This window comes from Xenopus tropicalis, chromosome 7 (assembly GCF_000004195.4).
Source record: "Xenopus tropicalis strain Nigerian chromosome 7, UCB_Xtro_10.0, whole genome shotgun sequence".
Lineage (NCBI taxonomy): Eukaryota > Metazoa > Chordata > Amphibia > Anura > Pipidae > Xenopus > Xenopus tropicalis.
The window spans coordinates 10,962,858-10,971,582 of NC_030683.2; positions in this window are offsets into that span (position 1 = coordinate 10,962,858).

Consider the following 8,725-nt stretch of genomic DNA (forward strand, 5'->3'; position numbering starts at 1 on the left):
CAGAAAAATTGGAGAAATTAATCGCGCGGGATTTGTTGCGCGTCAAATTGGGTGTGGTCACGCCAAAAAAGGTGCGCCGCGTTTGTGTCAAATTAGGAGCGGAAAAAAGGGCGTGGGCGCGGCAAAAAAGTGAGGGAATAGCCTCTTGTATGCTGGACTGGACATATACTGGAACCTAGGTTCATAGGTTGAAGCATCAGAATGTATTTCTCTCCTCAAGCTTTGATACCTTTTCATATAAAATAGCAATCAATGGGGTGTCATTTTGTTCCACCCTGTCATGATCATCAATTTTTATCCTATAAAATTTCCACACAAATCCAAAATTGTCAATACATAGGTATCCATTTTATTTTAGTTTCAGGTAGAGCTGGAAACATGGTTGTGATTTGTAGCCATGAAATGTAGTTTGGAAATGTAAAAATAAGGTCTCTTCCACCTACATATGGTACCTTTTTTTTTTTTGTATTTTGTCAGTGTAAAAAAGTTATGTATGTTCATTTGATAGGCTCATTAGCTTGAAAAAAATTACAAATATTCTGCATCTTTAGTATCATGCCCTTTAGCTATTGTGGAACTATGAATTCTAACAAACCTTGGATTAAGAAAGGTTAAGAAATCTCACTTTTTACATACTGTTTGACTGGGGTTTTATTTCTCAATATCCTCTCTCCATATTCAGCTATTTTGGGCTGCTTTATGACTTTTTTTGCCACATTGTTTTAGCAGCACTCATGGTAATCCTAATAGTTTGTGGTTACACACCATTTTTTTACGGGTTAAGAATAGTGATGAGCGAATCTGTTCCGTTTCGCTTCGCCGAAAAATTCGCGAATCTTTGAAAAGATCCGCGAAACGGCGAAAAATTAGCGAAACGGCGAAAATGTCGTGCGACAAAAAAAATTGTCGCCCGCGGCAATTATTTTGTCGCGCGGCTATTGTTTCGTCTCCCGCGGCTATTGTTTTGTCGTGCGGCTATTATTTCGTCGCCCGCGGCTCTTGTTTCGTCGCCCGCGGCTCTTGTTTCGTCGCGCGGCTCTTGTTTCGTCGCCCGCGACTATTATTTTGTAGCCCGCGACTATTCTTTTTTGACGCCGGCGACAATTTTTTGACGTGCGGCGAATTTTTCCGTGGCGAAATTTTTCATCCGTTTCGCGAAACAATCCGCCAATGGCGAAACGCGGAAATTCGCCGCGAATCCATGCCTGGCGAAACTTTTCGCCCATCACTAGTTCAGAAAAAAACATGGGGCAATTGAACAAAACATCAGTTATAGTGTGTTTCTGCAAGAAGGACTTCATATTTGGTGGCTACAAATTACAACCATATTACCAGCTCTGTCTGAAAGTGAAATACCTGTATATATATGGTTTGACAATTTTGGATTCATTTTTTAAATCCTGGTCACATGACAGGAAGAAGCAGCAAAACAAATAGAGTTTGTTACAGATTTATACTGTATTTTACTTTTGCCCCAGATCCGATCCACATTATACAGTAGATCTGTTTTAAATCTGGTTAGACCCTGTGCATTCTTCTATTAGCTGTAAAATAAAATTTGATAGCACTGAGCTTATTAGAATCAATCAAAAATGTAGACATTGTATTGCTTTTTAACAAAACATCTGCCTTTCTAGTAATATCATCTTAATTGTGTTAGTTTACTGGGGAAATAAAAAAAAATATGTATGTACAATTTTGATTAGATTTTGTCCATACTGAAATTAAACAATCATGTAATATTCTCCTTCATTTAGAAATTTGATCTGCAGTGAAACCATAAATGTAATTTTGCTTTATTGTCTTGATTTTTAAATATAACTTCATAATAAGGTACTGTTTTACCTAATCAAATGATAACATACCACATAGCATTGGCAGTAACTAAATGGTAAATAGAGATGTAGCGAACTGTTCGCCGGCAAACTAATTTGCGCTAACATCGGGTGCTTGCGAACGCGCAAGTTCGCGAACTTTCCGCGTATGTTTGCAATTTGGGTTCGCGTCGCGTTTTTCCGCTGCGTTTTTTCTTGGCGTAAAAACGCCGTGCAAGCCATACATGGCGTTTTTCAGCAAATCCAGTTTCCATGGTGGTAATAGCGCGAAATAGCAAAAAACGCCACGATAAATAGCGTGCATGCGGAAAATACCGCGCACGCTATTTTATCGCAACAAATAGGTCTGCCAGCTGCCTTTGCAATTTTACGCAACGCTGTGTCAACAAAGTATTTTTCAGAGAAATTTTTGCCCTTGATCCCCCTCCTGCATGCCCCTGTCCAGCTCGTGGCACCCTTTAAACAACTTTAAAATTATTTTTCTGGCCAGAAATGGCTTTTCTAGGTTTTAAAGTTCGCCTTCCCATTGAAGTCTATGGGGTTCACAAAGTTCACGAATATTCGCGCTTTTTGGCGTAAGTTCGCGAACGCGTTCGCAAACTTTTTTTTTGAGGTTCGCTACATCGCTAATGGTAAATATATTTATAAAAAGTCTTGTGTGTTGGTGTATAAGTACATACACATAAATATCCTTTTTCTGTTGATGAGGTGTCTTTACATTTTCAGGGCCACAAATGAAAACAAAGAATTATGGAAAGAGCAAAAGAAAATATTGAGATTAACAAATAAACATAATAATTATTACATCAATTTGAAACTTTACCATTAGACTTCTTCCTTTTTTTATTTGTCTTTTTTAAGTATGTTAAATTCATTCAAAATATACTTTATTTTTAGACTGCAAGTTTTTGGGTTTTTTTTAAATGTGACATTTTTATTTTTTCACTATTTGCACTAATCCGTTTTTCATTTTTCAATATATCAAGGCAAAAGCCTCTTGTATGAATCCCCAGTGCACTCTATTACTTACCTAAATTCTAACCTTCCGGTGCTTCTATCAAAGGTAGGTCCTTTTTATTATACAAATGCACAAGTAACATATTTCTTGTCGTTGCTCAGCCTGAGGAGCAGAAGGTTGTTCCATGCAGGGGCACAGAGTCTGCCGGTCTCTTTAGGAACCCAGTTTATATAACCAGTTTGACACAGGGAATTCCTCAGGGAATACACATGAATTAGCTTATGTTCTAGTAATATTTATACCCTTAGTGCTTTAACAACTGTAACTAGTTTAACGGCTCTCCAGGGTATATTTTCTGAAAAAAATATTTCTGTAGATGTTTCTTTCTACTAAGTTTCAATAATGTTTTCAGAGAACATGCAATTTTTGCCAAAATGCATTGGAGCTGATGGGAAGGCAATATCATATGCAATGTGCACCCAAAAAAACTGGACAATATTGTGCATGCTAGATATAGAAAGAGAGGGGGATTGATCAATGCACATTCCCTGGTCCCCTGTTTCATAAGTAGATTACAGTATCTATGCTAGTGCATGAATTTACAAAAAACAGGGGTTTTTAGTTACAAAATTATGATCATAAGATTGGTAAGCCACCATACCACGTTAAGGTAAACCCCGTATGGTGGTCCTATATTTACCTCTGGTCATATTTTTCAAAGGCTGGCACTCCTGTGCACTGTTGCCATTCTTGACCTGGGGGCTGGTTTGAGTCAGAGGGCTTAGCCACCCCCATGCCTTCAGCTTTTATAGAGAGATTGCCAAGACCACAGCTAGGGAATGTGCATTGATCAATCCCCCTCTCTTTTTGTACGCTTGTAGTTAGTTTGGCCAGATCAGTCGCACTTCCATTGTATTTGTATACTCTATTTAGCCTTGGAGTGCTCTCACAACCCCTTTCTGTGTATCTATGTATTTTAGCAGAGTTATTCTGCAGGAAGAATGGCAAAACTTCCACGTGGGTTAGCACTCCCACACCCGTCCCTTTAATGGTGGTCTTATGCCTTTAATAAAATGGGTGTTGGTTAATGGGCAGTCTTCTCATTTACAAGCCGCAAGCGGGGGAGGATTAAGCCTGTAGAACCAAGCTGTGGTCCTGGCAATCTCTCTCTATAAAAGCTGAAGGCATGGGAGGGACTAAGCCCTCTGACTCAAACCAGCCCCCAGGTCAAGAATGGCAATAGTGCACGGGAGTGCCAGCCTTTGAAAAATATGACCAGAGGTAAATAGATAGGACCACCATACGGGGTTTACCTTGATGTGGTATGGTGATATCTTATGATCATAATTTTGTAACTAAAAACCCCTGTTTTTGTAAAATGAAACAGGGGACCAGGGAATGTGCATTGATCAATCCCCCTCTCTTTTTGTATGCTTGTAGTTAATTTGGCCAGATCAGTTCCACTTCCATTGTATTTGTATACTCTATTTAGCCTTGGAGTGCTCCCACAACCCCTTTCTGTGTATCCATGCTAGATATTGAATGCTAAATTAAGGGAGGAGAAGGAAATGGTGCTATCCCTCCCAAAGAGTCACTGGCCCTTCTAATATCCTCCCTAACAATGGCTTGACATGAATCGGCATTACTGAAGACACCATGGGCTAAGCAAATTGAAGGAAATCCTCCTATTTCTAAAATCAGATAGCCTTTATTGAAATTCTTTAAAAACACTAAATAAAACATGGGTTGGGAGAAGAACCAGGCCTAACATGTTTTTAGCAATAGACAGTTGAGATGTCCTTTAATTGGGAATAGGAATAGAATGAGTACTAGATCTAGTCCTCCTAACATATTTATTCCATTTAGGTGACAAAAGATGGAATTGAAAAAAATGCAAAATTGAAGTAAAACATCTGCATTTTGCAAAGCTATAATGTTCATTGTACAGTTTATTAACTTATTATTATTAACTTTATTTTAAAACAAGCCCAGACTCTTGAATACCCTATAACCAGAAACTGGACAAACAAACTTATAGACCCTGAAACACAGAACATAATACTGGCCTCTATCCCACTATGGTTCTCCACTTTAATCACAACTACCTCAGGCTGTAGCATGAACCAAGACAGTCCTACCCAGAACTTTTAGATTAAAAGTTATTGGTATAACTTTTAATTTAAGGAAAACAATGCCCCTTTAATGTAAAATAAAAGTTCCATACTAGAAGTGCGGCTACAGAAAAGTTTTAGCAATGGTGCCATATCACAGAAAAAGTGGTTAATAAGATGGGAAGCACAATATGATAGGTTAGATTAAAGAACAATATGGCAGATGGTGTCAACAAACCCACCAGTGAATTCTGCAGTTATAAGCCCAGCACAGTGTTTCCTGCTCATTCGGGCAATGTAATGAAGGGGATCACAGATGGCAACATAACGATCATATGCCATGGCCATCAGAAGAAAGTATTTACTGCCAGCCAAGGCCATAAAAACATACATTTGAGTCATACACCCCAAGAATAATTGAGAAGGTTCTGGGGATTTTTGTAGATAACAAGTTGTCTAATTCCATGGCTACTAAAGCAAATAAAGTGCCTTCTTGTATAAAAATGGCATTGACTCAAGGAATGAAAACATTATTTTGCCTCTTTAGTGGTCCCTGGTAAGGCCTCACCTTGAATATGCACAGGAGTCTGGGGTTCCAGTCCTTAAGAAGGATATTTATGAGCTGGAGAGAGTGCAAAGATCTGCAACTACACTGGTAAAGGGGATGGATGTAGTGATGGGTGAATCTGTCCTGTTTAGGTTTGTGAAAAGTTTGCCAAACTTTAAAAAAGTTTACAAAACAGAGAAAAATTCAAGAAACGTGAAAATGGTGCACAGCAAAAAATTGCTGCACGTAATTATTTGCCAATGCTGAAATGCGAATATGCTGCGAATCCATGCCTGGCAAAAAATGTTGCTCATCACTAGATGGAAGATTTAAACTATGAGGTTAGACTATCAAGGTGATTATAGGCAGATAGGGGATGTTCTTTTTTCCTAAAATCAATCAATAAGTGTACCAGAGGCCCCCCTTTGTATTAGAGAAGCAGAACTTTTTTTTTAACCCATCTTAACCCATCCCACCTTAACTATGTGTCTGTTATTATGTAAATTTAGAACATTTGAGGCATGTCTTTCTTGCTTTAACCTAATCCTTGGCCCAATAAAAAATGTATTCCTAAAATATTCCCACTGGCTTTAATTGGACCAGTTACACTGTATTATTTTATTTTAAAAGAGTAGTTGACATTAAAGATAACTTTTCAAATGCTACAGACTGAGTCCTAAGAACTCATGATCTTTATAAGAGATGTAGCGAACTGTTCGCCGGTGAACTAATTCGCGCGAACATCGGGTGTTCGCGAACGCGCAAGTTCGCAAACTTTCCGCGTATGTTCTCAATTTGGGTTTGCCGCGTTTTTTTTTCGCTGCGTTTTTTCTCAGCCTAAAAAAACGCCGCACAACCACACATGGCGTTTTTCAGCCTAGTACTGGTGTAAGCAAATCCCGTTTCCGTGGTGCCAATAGCGCGAAATAGCAAAAAATGCAGCATATTTCCGCTAGGTCTGCCCGTTTTTACGCAACGCTTTTTCAACAAAGTATTTTTTAGAGAAATTTTTGCCCTTGATCCCCCTCCTGCATGCCCCTGTCCAGGTCGTGGCACCCTTTAAACAAATTTAAAATCAGTTTTCTGGCCAGAAATGGCTTTTCTAGGTTTTAAAGTTCGCCTTCCCATTGAAGTCTATGGTGTTCGCAAAGTTCGCGAATATTCACGCTTTTTGGCGTAAGTTCGCAGACTTTTTTTTTTAGGTTCGCTACATCCCTAATCTTTATGGTTTATGGTTCATGTTTTGTTGTTTGGAGTTTTTTTTTATTATTTGCCTTTCTCAGTGTGTAACCATGAACTATTATGATTACCGTGAGTGCTGTTAAAACAATAAGGAGTAATGTGGCAAAAAAGGAATAAGGCAGCCCAAATAGCTGAATATGGAGAGAGAAGAGTATGTAATGATTAAATAGAGAAATTATGATGTGGGTCTCTCTATATGCAAATAGGCAGTCACTTTAAAAAGTTTCATCTCAAGACATAAAGGTACTACTTGAGATGCTCACGTAATTTTTTTTCTTTAGTAGCTTTCAAATGGTGGTCATTGATAAAACTATTGCTCTTTGAGTCTACAGTTGTATTGTTACTTTTTTATTATTTATCTTTCTCTTTAGACCCTCCACAATCTCCCAGTCCCTCATTCAAACCACTGCCTAGTTTCCAGGGTAAATTGCATATTGGCAACCAAATGGATACATACTGTAAATGATGGAATTCCAAACTGGAGAAGCTGCTAAAAAAAAAAGCAAAACTATAAATAATAAAAGCAATTGAAAATTGTCTCAGAATTTCCTTGTCTACATCATAAAAAAAGTAAAAGGGTATTTAAATTTTAAAGTAAATTAACAAAATATAATGATGGGGACTTTCTTGTTCAGAAACACATACTACTGACTGGCATTAGCTAATACTTATCTAAATAACATTCTTTGCTTAATTCTTTTAAAACAATATTGAAATCCTTTATTTTTCAGTGTGTAAATAAGAGGATTTAGCACAGGGCCCAGGGCAATGTACAGCAGTGAGAAATACTTGTCTCTTTCCAAGGAGTAACTTTTTGTGGGTCTCATGTACAAGCAAAGAACTGGCACATAAAGGGTTATCACACAGGCCAGGTGAGAAGCACAGGTAGAAAAGGCTTTTTGTCTCCCCTCTGAGGATTGTATTTTCAGGATAGCAGAGATAACAAATATGTAGGAGATCAGAGTAAGGAGGAAAGAATTGAATACCAGAAATGTCCCTATAATGTAAATAAAAAGTTCCACACTAAGGGGCTGATTTACTAACCCACGAATCCGACCCGAATTGGAAAAGTTCCGACTTGAAAACGAACATTTTGCGACTTTTTCGTATGTTTTGCGATTTTTTCGGATTCTGTACGAATTTTTCGTTACCAATACGATTTTTGCGTAAAAACGCGAGTTTTTCGTATCCATTACGAAAGTTGCGTTAAAAGTTGCGCATTTTTCGTAGCGTTAAAACTTACGTGAAAAGTTGAGCATTTTTCGCGTAAGTTTTAACGCTACGAAAAATGCGCAACTTTTTACGCAACTTTCGTAATGGATAGGAAAACTCGCATTTTTACGCAAAAATCGTATTGGTAACGAAAAATTTGTAAAGAATCCGAAAAAATCGCGAAACATACGAAAAAATCGCAAAATACCGATCATTACAAAAAAAACGCAATCGGACTCCATTCGACCCGTTCGTGGGTAAGTAAATCAGCCCCTAAAAGTGCTGCTGCAGGAAAGTTGTAGCAATGGTGTGACATCACAGAAAAAATGGTCAATAAGATGGGAAGCACAATATGATAGTTTAGGTAGAAGGGTAACATGGCCAACAGAGTCAACAAAAGCGCCAGTGTATGATGCAGTTATAAGCCCAGCACAGTGTTTCCTGCTCATTCGGGCAATGTAATGAAGGGGATCACAGATGGCAACATAACGATCATATGCCATGGCCGTCAGGAGAAAAAATTCACTGGAAGCCAAAGATGCAAAAATATACATCTGAGCCATACACCCCAAGAATGAAATGTTATTTTGTTGAGTGAGAAGAATATGTAGCAAATTGGGGAAAATATTTGTAGTGAAAGAAATGTCTATGAGTGAAAGGTTCAGCAAGAATATGTACATGGGGGTGTGTAAGTGAGGATTGCATGAAATGACTAAGAATATGATGAGATTTCCCAGCAGAATGATGAGATAGATTCCAAGGAATAGCACAAAAAGGGAGATACGAAGCACAGGAGTATCAGAGAACCCTTGGATGATGA